At 45.3% G+C, this 27,720-nt stretch overlaps 1 pseudogene; it reads right to left on the bottom strand.

Moving 5' to 3' along the window:
* Positions 1-27,720, bottom strand: part of LOC141098874 (pepsin A-like) — a 374,150-nt pseudogene that overhangs the window by 265,455 nt on the left and 80,975 nt on the right.

The following is a 27,720-nucleotide window of genomic DNA, read 5'->3' as shown; positions in this document are numbered from 1 at the left end:
TGGCTCCCCTGAGACTCAGTCGCCACAGAGGTACTGCACCTTCTCCTAAGGTGTAGTGCCCCACCACCTAGGTAAGTTGGGAACTTTTTTCCACGCTCCAACACCTGCACCCACACACAGGATGGTTCAGCAATGGACCACATTGCGGCTCCATGCTTAGAGGGTAGCAGAGCACCTTTCGTGGGTCCTTGCTTCGTAACACGAGATGTGCTGGGAGGTGGGTGGAGTTAGATATAAAAGAGTGGGAAGGTTTAGAATTACAGATCAGTCTGAGTGAGCAGTCTGAGGGGAGCTCAAGGCGGAAGACAGTCAGTCAGGAGAGGCTGAGGACAGGTCTTAGTGGAACGAGCTCCCTGGGAGAGGAGAGAGGAAGGAGTGCTGCAGCTGCCTCAGTGATCTGAGCCAGCTGGCACGGGAAAGGAACAGGAGAGAGACGTAGAACTGCGACCTAAGCTTCCATAAGAGAGAGAAGGAACAGAGTGGAACGAAGGAGTAGGAGAACAGAGAGGAGTTGTGGGTTGGAAGAGGAACCCTGCCTATAGGTTCTCAGCACAAGGCCGAGGCCCGGTCCCCGAGGTTGTATGGACACTTATGGTTCTGCAGCAGACACCGGTGGAGTAGTTGGCTGTAAATGCATTACTCCCATCCAAGACTTGGGACACAACAGCAACACGGATAGAGAGCCGGGATCCAGGAGGTCCCTGATCAGGCTACAGCTGTCTGTCATACAAGTAGAGTTGTTATGAACATCTGACAGGAGGAACTTCAGAGTAACCACGGTACTGGAGCTCTTCACACTAATAGGCGCAATAGCGGAGTCGTTCAGGACAGGTACATGTTGGCGGAGTGTTGGAGAGGAGAAGCCTGACTTGCCCGGGAGGTTGATTGAGTCTCTGCCCCGGAGGACACGGCATGGAAGCGGGCACCAGTGGTTACCAAGAACTGTGAGTAAAGCGTTGAGACTGCAAGCCTTGGTGTCCTCCCTTCCTTCTTGCGTCCGCCAGCACTGCTACATCCCCTGCACCGGACACTACACCATCAAGGTGTCCCCATGTCTACACTGCCCTGGGACAACAGCCCTGCCTGTGGAGGGCTATACCACCATTGCTGCATCCCACCATTTGTCCCAGAGGATCTGTCTGCAGCGTCGGCTTAACATCTCCCTTGCCGAACACCACAGGTGGTGTCACAAACTATTCAATTCCATTAACCACACACCACCATTGACATTGGGCGCCCAGGGCCACGGACCGGGTCACAGCTGCCGTGATACTTTCCCCCTGACACCGACCCGGTACCGAGTACCCCACAGCCCTGGGACGGGGGCGACCCACTTACACACTTCTGGATACTGAAGGATTCTCTCAGGCCCTGTGTATGTTACACCTCAATGTAACAGGCTGATTTTGGATGGTGTAAAAATGTCTATAGAGGACTGGGGAGATTTGGAATCTCTCTACAGACGTGAGGACACTGAAGGATTCTCTCAGGCCCAGTGTATGTTACACCTCAATGTAACAGGTTGATTTTGGATGGTGTAAAAAATGTCTATAGAGGACTGGGAAGAAATGGAATCTCCTTACACACTTCTGGATACTGAAGGATTCTCTCAGGCCCAGTGTATGTTACACCTCAATGTAACAGGCTGATTTTGGATGGTGTAAAAATGTCTATAGAGGACTGGGGAGATTTGGAATCTCTCTATAGACGTGAGGACACTGAAGGATTCTCTCAGGCCCAGTGTATGTTACACCTTAATGTAACAGGTTGATTTTGGATGGTGTAAAAAATGTGTATAGAGGACTGGGGAGAATTTGAATCTCCTTACACACTTCTGGATACTGAAGGATTCTCTCAGGCCCAGTGTATATTGCACCTCAATGTAACAGGCTGATTTTGGATGGTGTAAAAATGTCTATAGAGGACTGGGGAGAATTGGAATCTCTCTACAGACTTGAGGACACTGAAGGATTCTCTCAGGCCCAGTGTATGTTACACCTCAATTTAACAGGCTGATTTTGGATGGTGTAAAAAATGTCTATAGAGGACTGGGGAGAATTGGATTGTCCCTAGAGATTTTAGCAAGCTGACAATGATGCTCTCAGTCCCAAGTATGGCAGCAGGCAGCCTAATAAGCAGGACTGCTGCACACAAAAGTGTGGAAAAATGAACGCTTGGTAACTGGGCAAAAAAGAGGATGAAAAGTATGTTTGCTTTTAAAAAAGCAGTTTGCACAGCAGTGTGAAAACAGCAATGCAGCTATCAGGGAGCCTTATAAGGCAGCCTAATAACCAACAGAACTGATGCACAAAAATAGAGCCTCCCCTGTCACTGCACAGTAACTGGTGTGTTGTACAGGCAAAATCGCTAGCAGCAGAAGTAGTTTTTGGTGTCTTCTTCCCTGCCTAATGCTCTCCCTACAGAATCATCAGCAGCAGCAGCTCTCCCTATTCTGAGATCAGCAGAAGTAAGATGGCGGTCGGCGTGCACGCCTTTTTATACCCCCTGTGACGCCCACCAAAGCAAGCCAATCATTTGGATGCCCTTCTCAAAGATGGTGGTGACCCCTGCCTATGTCATCACGTTGCCCACAGTGTCCGTTCTTCCTCATTGGCTGAAAAAGGGCGCTGAAGCATCTTTTGAAGCGCGACTTTGGCGCAATGGTCGCCGACCTCGTGGCCGACCTCACACTAAGGTCGGATTTCGTTTCTTCAAACCTGACTTTGGCGAAAGTCGGCGACTTTTGAAATTTTTTGACCCGTTTCGCTCAACTCTAGTAATGACTGTGTATATGTAGGACCACAGTGGTCCCTGTAGTTGATGGCTGTGTATATATAGTACCAAAATGGCCTCTATAGATGACTGTGTGTATGTAGTATCACACTGGTCCCTATAGTCAATGGCTTTGTATATATAGTATTACACTGGTTCCTATAGGTGATGACTGTGTATATGCAGGACCACAGTGTTCCTTATACTTGATGACTGTGTATATATAGTCCCATTCCGTACCCGATAGATGATGGCTGTGTACATAAAGGACCACAGTGATCCCTTTGTATATATAGTACACCACTGGTCCCATTAGTCGATGGCTGTGTATATATAGTATTACACTGGTTCCTATCGATGATGGCTGTGTAAATGTAGTACCACTCTGGACCCTATAGTAGCTGGCTGTGTATATATAGTACCACTCTGGACCCTATAGTAGATGGCTGTGTATATATAGTACCACTCTGGACCTTATAGTAGCTGGCTGTGTATATATAGTATCACTCTGGAACCTATAGTAGCTGGCTGTGTAAATGTAGTACCACTCTGGACCCTATAGTAGATGGCTGTGTATATATAGTACCACTCTGGACCCTACAGTAGCTGGCAGTGTATATATAGTACCACTCTGGACCCTATAGTAGATGGCTGTGTATATATAGTACCACTCTGGACCCTATAGTAGATGACTGTGTATATATAGTACCACTCTGGACCCTATAGTAGCTGACTGTGTATATATAGTACCACTCTGGACCCTATAGTAGCTGGCTGTGTAAATGTAGTACCACTCTGGACCCTATAGTAGCTGGCTGTGTGTATATAGTACCACTCTGGACCCTATAGTCGATGGCTGTGTATATATAGTACCACTTCGAACCCTATAGTCGATGGCTGTGTATATATAGTACCACTCTGGACCCTATAGTAGATGGCTGTGTATATATAGTACCACTCTGGACCCTATAGTCGATGGCTGTGTATATATAGTACCACTTCGAACCCTATAGTCGATGGCTGTGTATATATAGTACCTCTCTAGACCCTATAGTAGATGGCTGTGTATATATAGTATTACACTGGTTCCTATCGATGATGGCTGTGTAAATGTAGTACCACTCTGGACCCTATAGTCGATGGCTGTGTAAATGTAGTACCACTCTGAACCCTATAGTCGATGGCTATGAATATATAGTACCAATCTGGACCCTATAGTAGATGGCTGTGTATATATAGTACCACTCTGGACCCTATAGCAGATGGCTGTGTATATATAGTACCACTCTGGACCCTATAGTCGATGGCTGTGTATATATAGTACCACTCTGGACCCTATAGTAGATGGCTGTGTATATATAGTACCACTCTAGACCCTATAGTAGATGGCTGTGTATATATAGTACCACTCTGGACCCTATAGTAGATGGCTGTGTATATATAGTACCACTCTGGACCCTATAGTAGATGGCTGTGTATATATAGTACCACTCTGGACCCTATAGTAGATGGCTGTGTATATATAGTACCACTCTGGACCCTATAGTAGATGGCTGTGTATATATAGTACCACTCTGGACCCTATAGTAGATGGCTGTGTATATATAGTACCACTCTGGACCCTATAGTAGATGGCTGTGTATATATAGTACCACTCTGGACCCTATAGTAGCTGGCTGTGTATATATAGTACCACTCTGGACCCTATAGTAGATGGCTGTGTATATATAGTACCACTCTGGACCCTATAGTAGATGGCTGTGTATATATAGTACCACTCTGGACCCTATCGTCAATGACTTTGTATATATAGTATCACGCTGGTCCTTATTGGTGACGATTGTGTATGTAGTTTGTATATAGTCTCATTTTATCACTCACCTGCACGGTATCATAGCCCAGAACTCCCATCATGCTTCCTGTCCCATATGATATGGAGACCGTTTCATGGGTGGATTGAAATGTAGAGGACAAGAGAGGGTTAAATTTATTATGATTTGCTGGGGAGAAACAAAAGGTTAAAGTAAAACGGTGGATATCATACTTGAGAAGAGAAGTACCCTCATCTCAAGACTGACTTACAACAAGCCGCACTGGAGCAGGAGGCAGAAGGGACCCACAAATTGGCTGATCCGGTATCAAACACCACAGAGAACTCCTGCGGAGGAGAACCGATGGAGATCCGCCCGTAATATTCATTCTACGTAAGAGAAACAGACGGGAAGTAACTTCCATAATAATAATAATAATCTTTGTTTATATAGCGCCAACATATTCTGCAGCGCTTTACAGTGTAACAGTTTCAAAACACAAGTCATAAGTAACAACGTTAACAATACAATAATTAAAGCAAAATAAGCCGCCCCTGCTGGTGAGAGCTTACACTCTACAATGAGGTGGGGGAGATAGAGGACAGGGGTGTTATATACAATGATGTATTTACAATGATGGTCCAGCCATCCTGAGGGAGTGAGGGATGGATGGAGATAGTGAATGGGCTACACACGCACACTTACAGTACACAGAGAATGACTGTGATTAGTGACCGTGATAGGACGCTCTGAACAAATGTGTTTTGAGGGAGCGCCTGAAACTATGCAAATTGTGGATTGTCCTAATTTTTTGGGGGTAGAGCATTCCAGAGGATTGGCGCAGCGCGGGAGAAGTCTTGGAGTCGGGATGGGAGGTACGGATTAGTGCAGCGGTTAGTCGAAAGTCGTTTGCAGAGCGCAGCGATCGGCTAGGCCAATAGACAGAAATGAGGGAGGAGATGTAGGGGGGTGCTGCACTGTGGAGAGCTTTGTGGGTGAGAACAAGTACTTTGAATTGGATCCTATAATGAATGGGCAGACAGTGTAAGGACTGGCGAAGAGCGGACGCGTCCGAGTACCGATTAGCCAGATGGACGACCCTGGCCGCTGCATTAAGCATGGACTGGAAAGAGGAAAGTCGAGTAACGGGGAAGCCAATTAATAGAGCCTTGCAGTAGTCCAGGCGGGAGTGGATCAATGCTACAGTGAGGGTATTTGTTGTTTCCATGGTGAGAAACGGGCAGTTTATAGAGATGTTCTTTAGGTGTAAGTGGCAAGAGCGGGCAAGATTTTGTATATGGGATGTGAAGGAGAGATTGGTGTCAGACATAACACCCAGACAGCGCGCCTGCTGCCGGGGTGTTATTGTGGTACCACCCACGGAGAGGGAAATGTCAGATTTAGGGAGGTTAGTAGACAGCGGGAGCAGAAGAAGTTCAGTTTTGGGGAGGTTGAGTTTCAGATAGAGAGTGGACATGATGTTGGAGACTGCGGACAGTCACTGGTGTTCTGTAGTACAGCAGGGGTAAGGTCGGGGGATGACGTGTATAGTAGTGTGTCATCAGCATAAAGATGGTACTGAAAGCCAAATATGCTGATGGTCTGTCCAATTGGGGCCGTGTAGAGAGAGAAGGGGGCCAAGGACTGAGCCCTGAGGTACCCCGACAGGAAGAGGAGATCACGTGGAGCCAGCGAACAAAACACTGAAGGAGCGGTCAGAGAGATAGGAAGAGAACCAGGAGAAAGCAGTGTCCTTAATGCCAAGGGACTGGAGCCTAGAGAGTAGGAGATGGTGGTCAACAGTATCGAAAGCTGCAGATAGGTCAAGAAGAATGAGCAGAGAGTGGTCACCGTTACGTTTTGCTGTTCCATATACAATTCACTGACCATAAGAGCTTACACTCGACAGAAGAGAGAAAATCCTGCAGACCATAAGAGCTTACACTCTACAGGAGAGAAAGAACCCTACTGACCATAAGAGCTTAAACTCTACAGGAGAGAGAGGACCCCACTGACCATAAGAGCTTAAACTCTACAGGAGAGAGAGGACCCCACTGACCATAAGGGCTTACACTCTACAGGAGAGAGGACCCCACTGACTATAAGAGCTTACACTCTAGAGGAGAGAGAGAGGAACTCACTGACCATAAGAGCTTACACTCTACAGGAGAGAGAGAGGACCCCACTGACCATAAGAGCTTACACTCTACAGGAGAGAGAGAGGACCCCACTGAGCATAAGAGTTTACACTCTACAGGAGGGAGAGGACCCCACTGACCATAAGAGCTTACACTCTACAGGAGAGAGAGGACCTCACTGACCTTAAGAGCTTACACTCTACAGTAGAGAGAGAGGACCCCACTGACCATAAGAGCTTACACTCTACGGGAGAAAGAGAGAGGACCTCACTGACCATAAGAGTTTACACTCTACAGGAGAGAGAGAGAGAGAGAGAGAGGACCCAACTGACCATAAGAGCTTACACTCTACATGAGAGAGAGAGGACTCCACTGACCATAAGAGCTTACACTCTACAGGAGAGAGAGGACCCCACTGACCATAAGAGCTTATACTCTACAGGAGAGAGAGGACCCCAATGACCATAAGAGCTTATACTCTACAGGACAGAGAGGACCCCACTGACCATAAGAGCTTACACTCTACAGGAGAGAGAGCACCCCACTGATCATAAGAGCTTACACTCTACAGGAGAGAGAAAGAGGACCCCACTGACCATAAGAGCTTACACTCTACAGGACAGAGAGGACCCCACTGACCATAAGAGTTTACACTCTACAGGAGAGAGAAAGAGGACCCCACTGACCATAAGAGCTTACACTTTACGGGAGAGAGAGGACCCCACTGACCATAAGAACTTACACTCTAAAGGAGAGAGAGGACTCCACTGACCATAAGAGCTTACACTCTACAGGAGAGAGAGAGGACCCCCACTGACCATTAGAGCTTTCATTCTACAGGAGAGAGAGAGGACCCCCACTGACCATAAGAGCTTACACTCTACAGGAGAGAGAGAGGACCTCCACTGACCATAAGAGCTTAAACTCTGCGGGAAAGAGAGGACCCCACTGACCATAAGAGCTTACACTCTACAGGAGAGAGAGGACCTCACTGACCATAAGTGCTTACACTCTACAGGAGAGAGAGGATTCCACTGACCATAAGAGGCTACACTCTACAGGAGAGAGAGAGGACCCCACTGACCATAAGAGCTTTCAATCTACAGGAGAAAGAGAGGACCCCCACTGACCATAAGAACTTTCAATCTACAGGAGAGAGAGAGGACCCCCACTGACCATAAGAGCATACACTCTACAGGAGAGAGAGAGGACCCCACTGACCATAAGAGCTTTCAATCTACAGGAGAAAGAGAGGACCCCCACTGACCATAAGAACTTTCAATCTACAGGAGAGAGGACCCCCACTGACCATAAGAGCATACACTCTACAGGAGAGAGAGAGGACCCCACTGACCATAAGAGCTTTCAATCTACAGGAGAGAGAGAGGACCCCACTGACCATAAGAGCTTTCAATCTACAGGAGAGAGAGGACCCCCACTGACCATCAGAGCTTACACTCTACAGGAAAGAGAGAGGACCCCACTGACCATAAGAGTTTAAACTCTACAGGAGAGGACTCCACTGACCATAAGAGCTTACACTCTACAGGAGAGAGAAAGGACCCCAGTGACCATAAGAGCTTATACTCTACAGGAGAGAGAGAGGACCTCTCTGACCATAAGAGCTAACAGTCTACAGGAGAGAGAGGACTCCACTGACCATAAGAGCTTACACTCTACAGAAGAGAGAGGACCCCACTGACCATAAGAGCTTAAACTCTACGGGAGAGAGAGGACCCCACTGACCATAAGAGCTTACACTTTACAGGAGAGAGAGGATTCCACTGACCATAAGCGCCTACACTCTACAGGAGAGAGAGAGGACCCCACTGACCATAAGAGCTTTCAATCTACAGGAGAGAGAGGACCCCCACTGACCATAAGAGGTCACACTCTACAGGAAAGAGAGAGGACCCCACTGACCATAAGAGATTACACTCTACAGGAGAGAGAGAGGACCCCACTGACCATAAGAACTTTAAATCTACAGGAGAGAGAGAGGACCCCCACTGACCATAAGCGCATACACTCTATAGGAGAGAGAGAGGACCCCACTGACCATAAGAGCTTACACTCTACAGGAGAGAGAGGACCTCACTGACCATAAGCGCTTAAACTCTACAGGAGAGAGAGGGGACCCCACTGACCATAAGAGCTTTCAATCTACAGGAGAGAGAGGACCCCCACTGACCATAAGAGGTCACACTCTACAGGAAAGAGAGAGGACCCCACTGACCATAAGAGATTACACTCTACAGGAGAGAGAGAGGACCCCACTGACCATAAGAGCTTACACTCTACAGGAGAGAGAGGATTCCACTGACCATAAGCGCCTACACTCTACAGGAGAGAGAGAGGACCCCACTGACCATAAGAGCTTTCAATCTACAGGAGAGAGAGAGGACCCCCACTGACCATAAGAGCTTACACTCTACAGGAGAGAGAGAGGACCCCACTGACCATAAGAGCTTTCAATCTACAGGAGAGAGAGGACCCCCACTGACCATAAGAGCTTACACTCTACAGGAAAGAGAGAGGACCCCACTGACCATAAGAGTTTAAACTCTACAGGAGAAAGAGGACTCCACTGACCATAAGAGCTTACACTCTACAGGAGAGAGAAAGGACCCCAGTGACCATAAGAGCTTATACTCTACAGGAGAGAGAGAGGACCTCACTGACCATAAGAGCTAACAGTCTACAGGAGAGAGAGGACTCCACTGACCATAAGAGCTTACACTCTACAGAAGAGAGAGGACCCCACTGACCATAAGAGCTTAAACTCTACGGGAGAGAGAGGACCCCACTGACCATAAGAGCTTACACTTTACAGGAGAGAGAGGATTCCACTGACCATAAGCGCCTACACTCTACAGGAGAGAGAGAGGACCCCACTGACCATAAGAGCTTTCAGTCTACAGGAGAGAGAGGACCCCCACTGACCATAAGAGGTCACACTCTACAGGAAAGAGAGAGGACCCCACTGACCATAAGAGATTACACTCTACAGGAGAGAAAGAGGACCCCACTGACCATAAGAACTTTAAATCTACAGGAGAGAGAGAGGACCCCCACTGACCATAAGTGCATACACTCTACAGGAGAGAGAGAGGACCCCACTGACCATAAGAGCTTACACTCTACAGGAGAGAGAGGACCTCACTGACCATAAGCGCTTAAACTCTACAGGAGAGAGAGGGGACCCCACTGACCATAAGAGCTTTCAAATCTACAGGAGAGAGAGGACCCCCACTGACCATAAGAGGTCACACTCTACAGGAAAGAGAGAGGACCCCACTGACCATAAGAGATTACACTCTACAGGAGAGAGAGAGGACCCCACTGACCATAAGAGCTTACACTCTACAGGAGAGAGAGGATTCCACTGACCATAAGCGCCTACACTCTACAGAAGAGAGAGAGGACCCCACTGACCATAAGAGCTTTCAATCTACAGGAGAGAGAGAGGACCCCCACTGACCATAAGAGCTTACACTCTACAGGAAAGACAGAGGACCCCACTGACCATAAGAGATTACACTCTACAGGAGAGAGAGAGGACCCCAATGACCATAAGAGCTTAAACTCTACAGGAGAAAGAGGACTCCACTGACCATAAGAGCTTACACACTACAGGAGAAAGGACCCCAGTGACCATAAGAGCTTATACCCTACAGGAGAGAGAGGACCTCACTGACCATAAGAGCTAACAGTCTACAGGAGAGAGAGGACCCCACTGACCATAAGGCCACTACCAGCAGATCCACCACCATCAACACCATCATTACCAGCTGGCAACCCCCGCCCACTTCCACGGCCTGTTCCACCACACTTCCTCATTTTTGGGGAAAATGTACCCAAAATTCCACCAACTATATGGTACTGTAAAACAAGGTACAAGGTGTATATAGTAATGGGGAGATTTTGAATCTCCTTACACACTTCTGGATACTGAAGGATTCTCTCAGGCCCAGTGTATGTTACACCTCAATGTAACAGGCTGATTTTGGATGGTGTAAAAAATGTCTATAGAGGACTGGGGAGAATTGGAATCTCTATACAGACTTGAGGACACTAAAGGATTCTCTCAGGCCCTGTGTATATTACACTGCAATGTAACAGGCTGATTTTGGATGGTGTAAAAAATGTGTATAGAGGACTGGGGAGAATTTGAATCTCCTTACACACTTCTGGATACTGAAGGATTCTCTCAGGCCCTGTGTATATTACACCTCAATGTAACAGGCTGATTTTGGATGGTGTAGAAAATGTGTATAGAGGATTGGGGAGAATTTGAATCTCCTTACACACTTCTGGATAGTGAATAATTCTCTCAGGCCCAGTGTATGTTACACCTCAATGTAACAGGCTGATTTTGGATGGTGTAAAAAATGTTTATAGAGGACTGGGGAGAATTTGAATCTCCTTACATACATCTGGATACTGAAGTATTCTCTCAGGCCCAGTGTATGTTACACCTCAATGTAACAGGCTGATTTTGGATGGTGTAAAAAATGTCTATAGAGGACTGGGGAGAATTGGTGTCTCTCTACAGACTTGAGGACACTGAAGGATTCTCTCAGGCCCTGTGTATATTACACCGCAGTGTAACAGGCTGATTTTGGATGGTGTTAAAAAATGTGTATAGAGGACTGGGGAGAATTTAAATCTCCTTACACACTTCTGGATACTGAAGGATTCTCTCAGGCCCATTGTATATTACACCTCAATGTAACAGGCTGATTTTGGATGGTGTAAAAAATGTGTATAGAGGACTAGGGAGAATTTGAATCTCCTTACACTCTTCTGGATACTGAAGGATTCTCTCAGGCCCTCTGTATGTTACACCTCAATGTAACAGGCTGATTTTGGATGGTGTAAAAAATGTGTATAGAGGACTGGGGAGAATTTGAATCTCCTTACACACTTCTGGATACTGAAGGATTCTCTCAGGCCCAGTGTGTGTTACACCTCAATGTAACAGGCTGATTTTGGATGGTGTAAAAAATGTGTATAGAGGACTAGGGAGAATTTGAATCTCCTTACACACTTCTGGATACTGAAGGATTCTCTCAGGCCCTGTGTACATTACACCTCAATGTAACAGGCTGATTTTGGATGGTGTAAAAAATGTGTATAGAGGACTAGGGAGAATTTGAATCATCTTACACACTTCTGGATACTGAAGGATGCTCTCAGGCCCAGTGTATGTTACACCTCAATGTAACAGGCTGATTTTGGATGGTGTTAAAAAATGTGTATAGAGGACTGGGGAGAATTTAAATCTCCTTACACACTTCTGGATACTGAAGGATTCTCACAGGCCCTGTGTATATTACACCGCAATGTAACAGGCTGATTTTGGATGGTGTAAAAAATGTGTATAGAGGACTGGTGAGAATTTTGATCTCCTTACACACTTCTGGATACTGAAGGATTCTCTCAGACCCAGTGTATGTTACACCTCAATGTAACAGGCTGATTTTGGATGGTATAAAAAATGTATTTAGAAGACTGGGGAGAATTTGAATCTCCTTACACACTTCTGGAAACTGACGTATTCTCTCAGGCCAAGTGTATGTTACACCTCAATGTAACAGGCTGAATTTGGATGGTGTAGAAAATGTGTATAGAGGATTGGGGAGAATTTGAATCTCCTTACACACATCTGGATACTGAATAATTCTCTCAGGCCCAGTGTATGTTACACCTCAATGTAACAGGCTGATTTTTGATGGTGTAAAAAATGTCTATAGAGGACTGGGGAGAATTGGAATCTCTCTACAGACTTGAGGACACTGAAGGATTCTCTCAGGCCCTGTGTATGTTACACCTCAATGTAACAGGCTGATTTTGGATGGTGTAAAAAATGTCTATAGAGGACTGGGGAGAATTTGAATCTCCTTACACACTTCTGGATACTGAAGGATTCTCTCAGGCCCAGTGTATGTTACACCTCAATGTAACAGGCTGATTTTGGATGGTGTAAAAAATGTCTATAGAGGACTGGGGAGAATTTGAATCTCCTTACACACTTCTGGATACTGAAGGATTCTCTCAGGCCCAGTGTATGTTACACCTCAATGTAACAGGCTGATTTTGGATGGTGTAAAAAATGTCTATAGAGGACTGGGGAGAATTGGTGTCTCTCTACAGACTTGAGGACACTGAAGGATTCTCTCAGGCCCTGTGTATATTACACCGCAGTGTAACAGGCTGATTTTGGATGGTGTTAAAAAATGTGTATAGAGGACTGGGGAGAATTTAAATCTCCTTACACACTTCTGGATACTGAAGGATTCTCTCAGGCCCATTGTATATTACACCTCAATGTAACAGGCTGATTTTGGATGGTGTAAAAAATGTGTATAGAGGACTAGGGAGAATTTGAATCTCCTTACACTCTTCTGGATACTGAAGGATTCTCTCAGGCCCTCTGTATGTTACACCTCAATGTAACAGGCTGATTTTGGATGGTGTAAAAAATGTGTATAGAGGACTGGGGAGAATTTGAATCTCCTTACACACTTCTGGATACTGAAGGATTCTCTCAGGCCCAGTGTGTGTTACACCTCAATGTAACAGGCTGATTTTGGATGGTGTAAAAAATGTGTATAGAGGACTAGGGAGAATTTGAATCTCCTTACACACTTCTGGATACTGAAGGATTCTCTCAGGCCCTGTGTACATTACACCTCAATGTAACAGGCTGATTTTGGATGGTGTAAAAAATGTGTATAGAGGACTAGGGAGAATTTGAATCATCTTACACACTTCTGGATACTGAAGGATGCTCTCAGGCCCAGTGTATGTTACACCTCAATGTAACAGGCTGATTTTGGATGGTGTTAAAAAATGTGTATAGAGGACTGGGGAGAATTTAAATCTCCTTACACACTTCTGGATACTGAAGGATTCTCACAGGCCCTGTGTATATTACACCGCAATGTAACAGGCTGATTTTGGATGGTGTAAAAAATGTGTATAGAGGACTGGTGAGAATTTTGATCTCCTTACACACTTCTGGATACTGAAGGATTCTCTCAGACCCAGTGTATGTTACACCTCAATGTAACAGGCTGATTTTGGATGGTATAAAAAATGTATTTAGAAGACTGGGGAGAATTTGAATCTCCTTACACACTTCTGGAAACTGACGTATTCTCTCAGGCCAAGTGTATGTTACACCTCAATGTAACAGGCTGAATTTGGATGGTGTAGAAAATGTGTATAGAGGATTGGGGAGAATTTGAATCTCCTTACACACATCTGGATACTGAATAATTCTCTCAGGCCCAGTGTATGTTACACCTCAATGTAACAGGCTGATTTTTGATGGTGTAAAAAATGTCTATAGAGGACTGGGGAGAATTGGAATCTCTCTACAGACTTGAGGACACTGAAGGATTCTCTCAGGCCCTGTGTATGTTACACCTCAATGTAACAGGCTGATTTTGGATGGTGTAAAAAATGTCTATAGAGGACTGGGGAGAATTTGAATCTCCTTACACACTTCTGGATACTGAAGGATTCTCTCAGGCCCAGTGTATGTTACACCTCAATGTAACAGGCTGATTTTGGATGGTGTAAAAAATGTATCTAGAGGACTGGGGAGAATTTGAATCTCCTTACACACTTCTGGAAACTGACATATTCTCTCAGGCCCAGTGTATGTTACACCTCAATGTAACAGGCTGATTTTGGATGGTGTAAAAAATGTCTATAGAGGACTGGGGAGAATTTGAATCCCTTTACATACTTCTGGATACTGAAGTATTCTCTCAGGCCCAGTGTATGTTACATCTCAATGTAACAGGCTGATTTTGGATGGTGTAAAAAATGTCTGTAGAGGACTGGGGAGAATTGGAATCTCTCTACAGACTTGAGGACACTGAAGGATTCTCTCAGGCCCTGTGTATATTACACCACATTGTAACAGGCTGATTTTGGATGGTGTAAAAAATGTCTATAGAGGACTGGGGAGAATTTGAATCTCTTTACATACTTCTGGATACTGAAGTATTCTCTCAGGCCCAGTGTATGTTACATCTCAATGTAACAGGCTGATTTTGGATGGTGTAAAAAATGGCTGTAGAGGACTGGGGAGAATTTGAATCTCCTTACACGCTTCTGGATACTGAAGGATTCTCTCAGGCCCTGTGTATGTTACACCGCAATGTAACAGGCTGATTTTGGATGGTGTTAAAAAATGTTTATAGAGGACTAGGGAGAATTTTAATCTCTTTACACACTTCTGGACACTGAAGGATTCTCTCAGGCCCAGTGTATGTTACACCTCAATGTAACAGGCTGATTTTGGATGGTGGAAAAAATTTGTATAGAGGACTAGGGAGAATTTGAATCTCCTTACACACTTCTGGATACTGAAGGATTCTCTCAGGCCCTGTGTATATTACACCGCAGTGTAACAGGCTGATTTTGGATGGTGTTAAAAAATGTGTATAGAGGACTGGGGAGAATTTAAATCTCCTTACACACTTCTGGATACTGAAGGATTCTCTCAGGCCCTGTGTATATTACGCCGCAATGTAACAGGCTGATTTTGGATGGTGTTAAAAAATGTGTATAGAGGACTGGGGAAAATTTAAATCTCCTTACACACTTCTGGATACTGAAGGATTCTCTCAGGCCCTGTGTATATTACACCTCAATGTAACAGGCTGATTTTGGATGGTGTAAAAAATGTGTATAGAGGACTAGGGAGAATTTGAATCTCCTTACACACTTCTGGATACTGAAGGATTCTCTCAGGCCCTGTGTATATTACACCTCAATGTAACAGGCTGATTTTGGATGGTGTAAAAAATGTGTATAGAGGACTGGGGAGATTTTAAATCTCCTTACACACTTCTGGATACTGTAGGATTCTCACAGGCCCTGTGTATATTACACCGCAATGTAACAGGCTGATTTTGAATGGTGTAAAAAATGTATTTAGAGGACTGGGGAGAATTTGAATCTCCTTACACACTTCTGGAAACTGACGTATTCTCTCAGGCCCAGTGTATGTTACACCTCAATGTAACAGGCTGAATTTGGATGGTGTAAAAAATGTGTATAGAGGATTGGGGAGAATTTGAATCTCCTTACACACTTCTGGATACTGAATAATTCTCTCAGGCCCAGTGTATGTTACACCTCAATGTAACAGGCTGATTTTTGATGGTGTAAAAAATGTTTATAGAGGACTGGGGAGAATTTGAATCTCTTTACATTCTTCTGGATACTGAAGTATTCTCTCAGGCCCAGTGTATGTTACATCTCAATGTAACAGGCTGATTTTGGATGGTGTAAAAAATGTCTGTAGAGGACTGGGGAGAATTGGAATCTCTCTACACACTTCTGGATACTGAAGGATGCTCTCAGGCCCTGTGTATGTTACACCGCAATGTAACAGGCTGATTTTGGATCGTGTAAAAAATGTGTATAGAGGACTAGGGAGAATTTGAATCTCTTTACACACTTCTGGATACTGAAGGATTCTCTCAGGCTCAGTGTATGTTACACCTCAATGTAACAGGCTGATTTTGGATGGTGTAAAAAATGTCTATAGAGGACTGGGGAGAATTTGAATCTCTTTACATACTGTACTTCTGGATACTAAAAACACAAATATCCTGAACTAAAAAGTAAAAAATATACTGCAAATAATGCATAAAGGTAATAATAATAATAAGGGTATTTAGTAAACATAATTTTGATCAAAATAATGTACAAGCCATCCCGCCACTTCACGGCATCCCTTTTCTGTCCCACAAGGGTTGCCGTGACGTGGCGGAATGACTTGTACATTATTTTGATCAAAATTATGTTTACTAAATACCCTTATTATTATTATTACCTTTATGCATTGTTTGCAGTATATTTTTTACTTTTTAGTTTAGGATATTTGTGTTTTTTGTTTTCTCTGGTTAATGGTCATGTGTTAATATGCACCTACATTGTGCATACACATTAACTTATTGTTTTTTATTTGTTTTTTATACTTCTGGATACTGAAGTATTCTCTCAGGCCCAGTGTATGTTACATCTCAATGTAACAGGCTGATTTTGGATGGTGTAAAAAATGTCTGTAGAGGACTGGGGAAAAATGGAATCTCTCTACAGACTTGAGGACACTGAAGGATTCTCTCAGGCCCAGTGTATATTACACCGCAATGTAACAGGCTGATTTTGGATGGTGTAAAAAATGTGTATAGAGGACTGGGGAGAATTGGAATCTCTCTACAGACTTGAGGACACTGAAGGATTCTCTCAGGCCCTGTGTATATTACACCGCAATGTAACAGGATGATTTTGTATGGTGTAAAAAATGTGTATAGAGGACTGGGGAAAATTGGATTGTCCCTAGAGAATTTAGCAAGCTGACAATGATGCTCTCAGTCCCAAGTATGGCAGCAGGCAGCCTAATAAGCAGGACTGCTGCACACAAAAGTGTGGAAAAATGAATGCTTGGTAACTGGGCAAAAAAGAGGATGAAAAGTATGCTTGCTTTTAAAAAAGCAGTTTGCACAGCAGTGTGAAAACAGCAATGCAGCTATCAGGGAGCCTTATAAGGCAGCCTAATAACCAACAGAGCTGATGCACCTAAATATCGCCTCCCCTGTCACTGCACAGTAACTGGTGTGTTGTACAGGCAAAATCGCTAGCTGCAGAAGCAGTGTTTTTGTTCTTCTTCCCTGCCTAACGCTCTCCCTACAGAATCAGCAGCAGCAGCTCTCCCTATTCTGAGATCAGCAGAAGTAAGATGGCGGTCCGCGTGCACGCCCTTTAATACCCCCTGTGACGCCCCACAAAGCAAGTCAATCACTTGCATGCCCTTCTCAAAGATGGTGGTGACCCCTGCCTATGTCATCACATTGCCCACAGTGTCCGTTCTTCCTCATTGGCTGAAAAAGGGCGCTGAAGTATCTTTTGAAATGCGACTTTGGCGCTAAAGTCGCCGACCTCGTGGCCGATCTCACGCTAAGGTCGGGTTTCATTTCATGAAACCCTACTTTGGCGAAAGTCGCCGACTTTTGAATTTTTTCGACCCGTTTCGCTCAACTGTAATCGTAATCGCTCCAGAAACTGAGATATGGATTGCTCCCAAATGGAGTGTCCTAAGTATGGCATGACTGATGTTGTTCTATTACATTCGATGAACTGCAACCTATGAGGCTCTCAGTGTGTTGATACGAGCTTCCCTCGTTGAGATATGGTTATTATAAGTTTTTTAGTTAATTAGCAAATTGGAGAAAGGGGGGATGAAGTTCTGCAGACTGCCCCTTTTGTGATGTCACAGACCCTGGGCTATAAGACACCCCTCCCTTACAATGAGTCAGTTGGAGCTACAGCATCCCTGCTGACCAGAACCCAGATGAGTGGAGACGTGTGGCTCCGACTTCTCTCCCCAACCACATGGTCTGCCTGATACCGACTAAGCACATGTGAGTGTTACCTTCTGTATTTTTTAATCCCTTTATGTTATATTTGTATTGTACATATTTGATGTCTCCATTTATAGCAACTTTTATTTGCAATCACTGCCCATTTGGGAAATAAATGATACAATTATTCAGTCTGCCTCCATGCTCTAAGAAACGAACTATGCACCTTTTTTAGATAATTACGTTACTGTTCGGGTTTGCTTCGAACCCCTCTATTAAGTCTATAACTTAAGTGCAGAAACCAGGAGCTGGTGGCAGCGTGGTGTGTGCGGTTGGTTAGACTGGTTGGCAGTCCGGAAGGGTCTTATATTGCTGAATAAGGGTGGCTGCGGCCACAGCATTGATAATTCCCTCATTGCAGTAGTCTAATTGTCCGTGCGCAACAAGCAGCCCGTCCAGCGACTACTTATCCTAGGTGCAGTTCCCTGACTGACCTGAGGGTAAGGGGGGCACCGGAGAGCTGCGAGTTCCAAAGTGGAACTGAGAAAGTGGGATATACATAAATCCCCGCAGTTCTTGGAAGGTTGTTAGCAGTGGTGGAGCATCCAAAATCCCCACCTGCGGTAAATTGTAGAGCGAGATTAGCTTGCTGTATATTTTTGTCACATGGTACCAGTGGCGGGATAACTAAGATAAGCCCCACTGCGCCTGTGATAGCCATGTGCTGGCATTGTGTCGTGTCCCTCCGTCCGCTGACATACCCGTGTCAGTGGTGGGATTGTGACATATTGGTGGCACAGGCTGCGCTGCCCGTCACGTTTGGTGGCAGCGGTCCGCTGTTCGTCACAGAAGGGCTGTCACAGAAGGATCATCTTTATTCTCATTTGCAGAAGGAAAGACTAGAAGCAATGGGATGAAACTGAATGGGAGGAGACACAGATTAGATATTAGAAAAACTTTTTGACAGTTAGAGTGATCAATGAGCGGAACAGGCTGCCACGAGAAGTGGTGAGTTCTCCTTCAATGGAAGTCTTCAAACAGAGGCTGGACAGACATCTGACTGGGATGATTTGGTGACTTCTGCATTGAGCAGGGGGTTGGACCAGATGACCCTGGAGGTCCCTTCCAACTCTACCATTCTAGGATTCTATATGAGCCGAGACTTACTGTGATCTTTGGGAGGCAGAATGAAAAAAAGCAGGTTCAGGTGAAGAATTGGTTTTATTTATTTCTTACGTCGTCCCTCGTGCAGTATAAATGATTAGACGACTGTATTCTTCGGGTTGGTGCGATTACAGCGATAGCAGATTTATGGCGGTTTTTATGTTTGGCGGCTGTCACACGCTAAGGCTGGTTTCACATTTGCGTTTTTTAGCGCTGGAAAAAAACGCACACCTGCGCATGCGTTTTTTCCCCTATATTTAACATGGGTGCGCATACCTGCGCACTGGTCAGCGCATGTATGCGATTTTCATGCGCTGCGTTTTTTTGGGGTGTGCGTTAGGATTTTCCAGACGCAGCATGTTGCATTTTTTGGCCCTGCAAAAAAGCGCATGCGCACATATGCGCACGTTTTGCGCTAAAAATGGCCATTATAGCCTATGGATGCGCATATGTGCGCACTGGCATGCTCATGTATGCGTTTTTTTGCATATGCGGTTTTTTTTTTAAACCATGGAATTTAGGGGTTTGGGTTAGAGTTAGGGTTAGTTAAGGGGGTTTAGGGTTAGGGTTATGGTCAGGGTCAGGGTTAGGGTTGGGGTTTGGGTCAGGGTTAGGGTTAAGTATGGTTTTGTTAAGGATTAGGGTCATGGTTAGGGTCAGGATTAGGGTTAAGTATGGTTTTGTTAAGGGTTAGGGTCAGGGTTAGGGTTAGGGTTAGGGTTAGGGTCAGGGTTAGGGTTAGGGTTAGGGTTAGGGTCAGGGTTAGGGTCAGGATTAGGGTTAAGTATGGTTTTGTTAAGGATTAGGGTCAGGGTTAGGGTCAGGATTAGGGTTAAGTATGGTTTTGTTAAGGGTTAGGGTCAGGGTTAGGGTTAGGGTTAGGGTTAGGGTCAGGGTTAGGGTTAGGGTTAGGGTCAGGGTTAGGGTCAGGGTTAGGGTTAAGTATGGTTTTGTTAAGGATTAGGGTCAGGGTTAGGGTCAGGATTAGGGTTAAGTATGGTTTTGTTAAGGGTTAGGGTCAGGGTTAGGGTTAGGGTTAGGGTTAGGGTCAGGGTTAGGGTCAGGATTAGGGTTAAGTATGGTTTGGTTAAGGGTTAGGGTCAGGGTTAGGGTTAGGGTCAGGGTTAGGGTTAAGTATGGTTTTGTTAAGGGTTAGGGTCAGGGTTAGGGTTAGGGTTAGGGTCAGGGTTAGGGTTAGGGTTAGGGTTAGGGTCAGGGTTAGGGTTAGGGTTAGGGTCAGGGTTAGGGTTAGGGTTAGGGTTAGTTAGGGTTTAGGGTTTGGGTTAGGGTTAAGTATGATTTGGTTAAGGGTTAGGGTCAGGGTTAGGGTTAGGGTTAGGGTCAGGGTTAGGGTTAGGGTTAGGGTCAGGGTTAGGGTTAGGGTTAGGGTCAGGGTTAGGGTTAGTAAAGTCATGGTTTGGGTAGTGTGAGGGGCCACCTAAAAATGTTGGAAAAAAACGCAAACGCGGTAAAAACGCGCTAAAAACGCATACAAACGCATAAAAACGCTGCGTTTTTTTCATGCATGCTCATAAAAATGCTTGAAAAAAACGCAGCAGTTGTATGCTTATGTATGCGTTTTTTCAATGCGTTTTTTTGCGGGAAAAACGCGCTGCAAAAAAAAGCAAGTGTGAAACTAGCCTAAAAGACGCTTTTTATTGTAAAAATAGTTTTTGCATCACCACATATTGAGAGCTATAATTTTTCCGTATTTTGGCCCACCGAGTCATGTGAGGTCTTGTTTTTTGCGGGGCGGGTTGACGTTTTTTTTGGTATGATTTTTGGACATGTGACTTTGTTTATCCCTTTCTATTCTGAACAAAAACCAGCATTTCGTGAATTTCTTTTTGGGGGGTGCGTTTACACCGTTCCATGTGTGGTAAAATTGATAAAGCGGTTTTATTCTTCAGGTCAGTACGGTTACAGCGATACCTCATTTATGTCGTTTTTATGTTTTGGCACTTTTACACAATATATAAACGATTTTATACAAAAAATAATTATTTTTGCATCGCTTTATTCTGCGAGCTATAACTTTTTCATTTTTTAGCTGATGGAGCTACATGGGGGCTTGGTGTTTTGTGGGACAAGATGACGTTTTCAGTGGTACCATGGTTATTTATATCCATCTTTTTGATCGCTTTTTTCACACTTTTTGTTCGGCGGTATGATGATAAAGCATTGGTTTTTGCCTCCGTTTTTATTTATTTTTTATGGTGTTTCATGGAGGGTTTAATTAGTGGGATAATTTTATAGTTTGGATCGTTCCGAACGCGGCAATGCCAAATATGTGTACTTTTATTGTTTATTTTTTTACATAAACAAATATATTTATTAGATTAATATTTTTCTTTTTTTTTCTTTTTTTGGGGATTTTGTTTTTACATTTTTACACTTTTTTTTTACTGTTTTACATTGTTCCAGGATGGGACATCATTGTATAGTGACAGATCGCTGATCTGATACTCTGCAAAGCTTCTGGACTGCAGAGCATCGGGGCAGAGTGTGACAGGCAAGAAAGGCGGCTGCTCAGGTCCTGCTTTTAGCACAATCTGATGGGAGCACACAGGAAGCCCCCTTAGGCTATGTGCACACGTAGCGTTTTAAAACGCTCACTAAAAACCGGACTCCTTCCCAGAAATCGATCCTCGCGATTTTGCCGCGATTTTCGCGTGCGTTATTCAAGCACTTTCCAAGCGATTTGAAGCATCGCTTGGAAAGTGATTGACAGGTTGGTCACACTCGTCAAACATAGTGTTTGACAAGTGTGACCAGCTTTTTACTATTGATGAGGCCGCCTATGCAGCTTCAATAGTAAAAGATAGAATGTTAAAATGCTAAAAAAAAAAATAAAAATCGGGGTATATTTACCTTCCGGCGTCACGCGCTGCATTCCCGGGCCTCAGCGTTCCCAGTAATGCCTTGCGAGACCTGTGATGACGTAGTCTCGCGTTGCTATAGCAATCTCGCGAGACCGCTAGAGTCACGCGAGACTACGTCATCACAGGACCTTGCCGCAAGGCATTACTGGGAACGCTTAGGCCGGGAATGCAGCGCGGGACGTCGGAAGGTAAATATACCCCGATTTTTTATTTTTTATTCTTTTTTTTACAGGGGTATGGTACCCAGGACCTGGAGGACAGTCTCCTCTCCTCCACACCGTGGGTACCATCCGCACATGAGACGCTTAACTTCCCGCATGGTGGGCATAGCCACATGCGGGAAGTAAGCGATTCTCATGCATTCCTATGGGTGCGGAATCACGGCAATTCTTTGCGATTCCGCACAAAAGAATGAGCATGCTGCGATTTTTTCCGCGATGCGATTCCGCCACGGAAAAAAGCGCAGCATTAGCACAGCATGTGCGGAATGCCATAGGAATGCATGGGGGGCGTTCTGTACACGATTTTTAAGCGTTTTCGCGCCGAAAATCGCGGCAAAAACACTTAAAAATCGCTACGTGTGCATACAGCCTAACTGTGCGATCTTGTTGTCGCGGTCACTATTGACAGCGGCATCAGAGGGGTTAAATACTAGCCCACGATCGGTGCTAGCACGAACACAGGAACCAGCTAGGAACACAGCTCCGGCAGCTCCCTCCATGTATGGCGCATGTTGGAAAGGGGTTATTATGGCTGGGGACCCCCTACTGTATATACTATGCTTATATACAGTGGGGGAAATAAGTATTTGATCCCTTGCTGATTTTGTAAGTTTGCCCACTGACACAGACATGAACAGTCTATCATTTTAAGGGTAGGTTAATTTTAACATTGAGAGATAGAATATCAAAAGTAAAATCCAGAAAATCACATTGTCTAAATTACATAAATGTATTTGCATGTTGCAGTGAGAAATAAGTATTTGATCCCCTACCAACTATTAAGAGTTCTGGCTCCTGCAGACCAGTTAGACGCTCCTAATCAATTCATAACCTGCATTAAAGACAGCTGTCTTACATAGTCACCTTCATAAAAGACTCCTGTCCACACACTCAATTAATCAGTCTGACTCTAACCTCTACAACATGGGCAAGACCAAAGAGCTTTATAAGAATGTCAGGGACATCAATGTTAAAATTAATCTACCCTTAAAATTAAAGACTGTTCATGTCTTTGTCAGTTGGCAAACTTACAAAATCAGCAAGGGATCAAATACTTATTTCCTCCACTATGAATGAGATGGACCGTGACTATTAATATGGCTGTGGACCCTCTGCAGTTTATACTAGGTATAGACATGGGAAGGACTGTGAGCATTAATATGGTTGTGGCTGCATGTGAGGGGTAGCACGCATTTAGCAAAGCATCGCATTAGCTAAGCATCAAGCAAAAGACAGTTTTATCCATGTGCTTTATTTCTATCCTCCTGTGTTCCCTTGCCATCCACATTCACCACCCCATCCCGCCCTCCATCATGACTCATACACATCAACCCCTCTATACTTCCCTCTCCCATGTACAGCTCCCATGCAGTTTTCACCTTCCTGAAAAACCTCAGCCCATCTTGCCCATACACATAGCAGAAAAAACTTCTTACTATTCCAATAACTACTTGCTCTTTATCTTCCTACTTCTACTGATTTCGGGGAATATCTCCCCCAACCCCGGTCCACCATCCCCCAACCCCTACCCTACCTCATATTGAAACCATAATAATCTTATATTACTTGCACTCCTTCATCTCCTTCTTTTAATTGTGCCCTCTGGAATCCACGGTCTGTTTGTAACAAACTTCTCTTGACGTTGGTATTGTCGAGCAGTTTACCTCAGGGGAGACCAAGCAACTATGCCTTCCCCCGTCACCCCTGTGTGATCATAAAACCCCACCACCCCATTACCGGCGCCCACTAAGACACGGACACAAGTATTTCCTTTGGAATTTTATGGCCACAGCTGCCTTTTATTAAACCAACAAAATAACAATAAACACGTATCATAAATAACATAAGTACAATGACTTGAACACTGAAAGGCGGAGTCCTTGAAGCCACAAGATCATGGTGAAGTAGTCCAAAAATATTGTGGACAAGCCCCATCAATTTGCTCCCAGCCGTTACCCCACAGGCTCAGGAGCATCAGCACACCAATAAATATTGTCCACGAACTACTTGGAGATCCGCCTACTTCTGACGGAAACTCCCCATCCACCTCTCACCAGATCACGACCAACATACCTTTAAACGGAGGAGACCCTACACATAGAGTTTCCAACACTAATTTCCACTGACTTCAAGGACTCCCCCCTCCTCCAAAACCGCCACAACGAGGGGGCCTTGAACACCTCAACGACCCGAGACCCCCCTGTCATGATCTCAGTGCGGGTTTGACTCGCACACGTGGGGTTAATGTTTGGAACCAGTGCTGATGACTGGCATTTCTGGGGTTAAAGGTTGTGATCCCGATGCAGGCTTACCTGCACACCTGGGGCTATGATTGTGGCCTCTCCCTGGTTCTGGGGGAGGCTTCTTATAGCCTCAGGACGCTCCCATCCCTGTCAGTTATACTCTTGCCCTTGGCATTGTGTGGTGACCCCTGAGTGTGTTTGTGCTGTGTTCTGGTTACTTGATTCTCTGTGTATGACTCGGTCTGTTCTCTGGATATCGCTTTGGATTCTGCCTGGTACCTCCTATGTCTGTTTGGTTTTGATCTCTGCTTGGCCCTGATTATCCGCTCTGTCTCATCCCTGGTACTGTACTGTGATCCTGTGTATGACCTTTGGCTTTGTCTGACCTCCCGTCTGTTTATTCCTCCTGTACCTCGTTTAGCACTGCTTCTGTACTCAGGACACGCGCACTGGCTCTATGAGCAAGTGTAGTGCGGTGTCTCTGACATTATAACTGACCCTTTCAGTTTTTGGTTTTTTTTTTCTGAAGAATAAAAAAACAAAAAACAAAAAAGTCTGTGTTATCCTCATGGATCGCATACAAGCCTTGGCTGATCAGGTCAAGCACCTGACCCAAATGTTCCATAAGCTCAATGTGGAACAACGCACGATGGCCCATACCCAGCAACAGTTGGTGGTTACTGTGCAGGGGGCTGTCGATGCAGGGGCTTCTAGTTCTGGGAGTAGAGATGTGTCATTAGCGTCCCCCAAATCTCTGGTCAAATTACCAGACCTTTTCTCAGGGGATAAAAAGGAGTTCAGGTCTTTCAGAGAAGGATGCAAGCTTTTTTTTTCTCTAAGGCCCCGCTCCTCCGGGGATGAGTTCCAGAGGGTGGGGGTCATTATTTCCCTACTTCGGGGGGCTCCGCAAGCATGGGCTTTCTCTCTGTCTTCCTCTGCTCCTGAACGTATGTCAGTGAACGCATTCTTTGAGGCCCTCGGGCACATTTATGATGAACCTGACCGAGTGCGATTGGCAGAGGACATGGTGATGAGTGTCTGTCAGGGGAAACACACAGCTGAGTGGTTTTGTTCTGAGTTACGCCGCTGGGCGGCAGAGGTCTCTTGGAGCGACGCCGTACTCTGAGGACTCTTTCGCACAGGCTTGTCCGAGCAGCTGCAGGATGCCTTGGTGTTACATCCCCCACCTAACTCTCTCGAGGACGCCATGACCCAGGCCGTCCGGATGGACCGCAGGCTGCGGGCCAGAGGGGTGATGCAGGTGGATACTCCATTATTCCCCAGTGGAAAAGAGACTGCCCCTGAGCCCATGGATGTAGGCGCCCTCTCCCTGAAGGATACGGAGAGGAAACGCCGGAAGGACAAGCAGTTATGCTTTTACTGCGGTAAAACGGGACATTGGAAAAGGGAGTGCCCGAATTGCCCGTCTTCAAACCCGGTCGGCGGGAAACGACTAGGTCTGGGTAGTCAACGGGGAGGCTGCTCAGACCCTCAGGTACCATTTTCCTCGTTTTCTAAAGTAGTACTGCCTGTGGAACTGTTTGTGGATGGTAGTTCTTTTTCCTGTACAGCCTTTGTGGACTGCGGATCATCTATTAATCTTATTGACTCCCAATTGGTCACACACTGCAAGATAGGGACAGTTAGGCTCAAGGTTCCGATCAAGGTGATGGCCATTGACTCATCTCCCCTCACTAAGGAGGGAATTCGCTTTATGTCTGATGTGTTTTCGCTCAGAGTGGGCGCTACTCATGTGGAAAACATAAGTTGTTTTGTGCTGGACAATCTACCTGAAGGGTGGGTGTTGGGCATGCCCTGGTTACAACACCATAACCCAGTTATTAACTGGAAAATGGGGGAGTTTGTACAATGGGGGTTTAATAATTTTGAGTTATATGATAAAGCCGCACTGCTGGTTGAACCTGTTAAATCTGTGTCTGTATCATCTGTCGAGCTGGAAGGTATTCCAGAATGCCTGAAGGAATTCGAAGATGTATTCTCCGAAAGCGAGGCCGAGACGTTACCGCCACATAGACTCTTTGACTGCGCTATTGAGCTGGTCCCGGGGGCTAAATTACCCAAAGCCCTTCTGTTTAATTTGTCCGGTCCTGAGCGCTTGGCTATGAAGGAGTACATTACTGAAAGTCTGCGCAAAGGACACATACGTCCTTCAGTCTCACCTGTGGCGGCAGGTTTCTTTTTTGTAAAGAAAAAAGATGGCGGGTTACGTCCCTGTCTCGACTTCCGGGAGCTTAATCAAATTACTGTACGGAATACGTACCCCCTTCCGTTGATTCCCGATTTATGTAACCAACTATCAGGGGCAAAGTGGTTTTCTAAACTGGACCTTCGGGGGGCATATAATTTGATAAGGGTCCGAGAGGGGGATGAATGGAAAACCGCGTTCCTCACGACCGAGGGACTATTTGAAAATTTAGTCATGCCGTTTGGTCTTACCAACGCCCCTGCCATATTTCAGAATTTCATCAACGTGGTATTCTCGGATCTCATTGGTCGTTTTGTCGTTATCTACTTAGATGATATTTTGATATATTCCCCCGACAAGTATTCTCATTTGGAACATGTACGAACTGTGCTCCAAAGGCTGAGAGAAAATCATTTGTATGCCAAATTGGAAAAATGTGTATTCTGTGTACAAGAGTTGTCCTTTTTGGGGTTAATTGTATCCGGTGAGGGTTTTCGCATGGACCCCAAGAAGGTGCAGGCCATTGCGGATTTGGTGCAACCCCGAGATCTTAAGGGTCTTCAGCGCTTCTTGGGGTTCGCCAATTATTACCGCAAATTTATCCGGGGGTTTTCGCAAGTGGTCAAACCTCTCACGGATCTAACATGCAAAGGTGCGGATGTGAGAAATTGGTCCTCGCTCGCAAAAGCGGCCTTTGCGACGCTGAAAAAATGTTTTATGTCTGCTCCTGTGTTAGTGCAGCCAGATCCGTCCAAACCATTTGTCGTGGAAGTGGATGCCTCTGAGGTGGGGGTGGGGGCGGTGTTGTCCCAAGGGCCTGCCTCTCTAACCAACCTCAGGCCATGTGCTTTCTTTTCCAAGAAGCTCTCTGCTGCGGAAAGAAATTACGACGT

Source organism: Dendrobates tinctorius, unplaced genomic scaffold (genome assembly GCF_039654945.1).
Source record: "Dendrobates tinctorius isolate UK_male_01 unplaced genomic scaffold, ASM3965494v1 ptg000096l, whole genome shotgun sequence".
NCBI lineage: Eukaryota > Metazoa > Chordata > Amphibia > Anura > Dendrobatidae > Dendrobates > Dendrobates tinctorius.
This window is presented reverse-complemented; position numbering and strand designations above follow the sequence as displayed.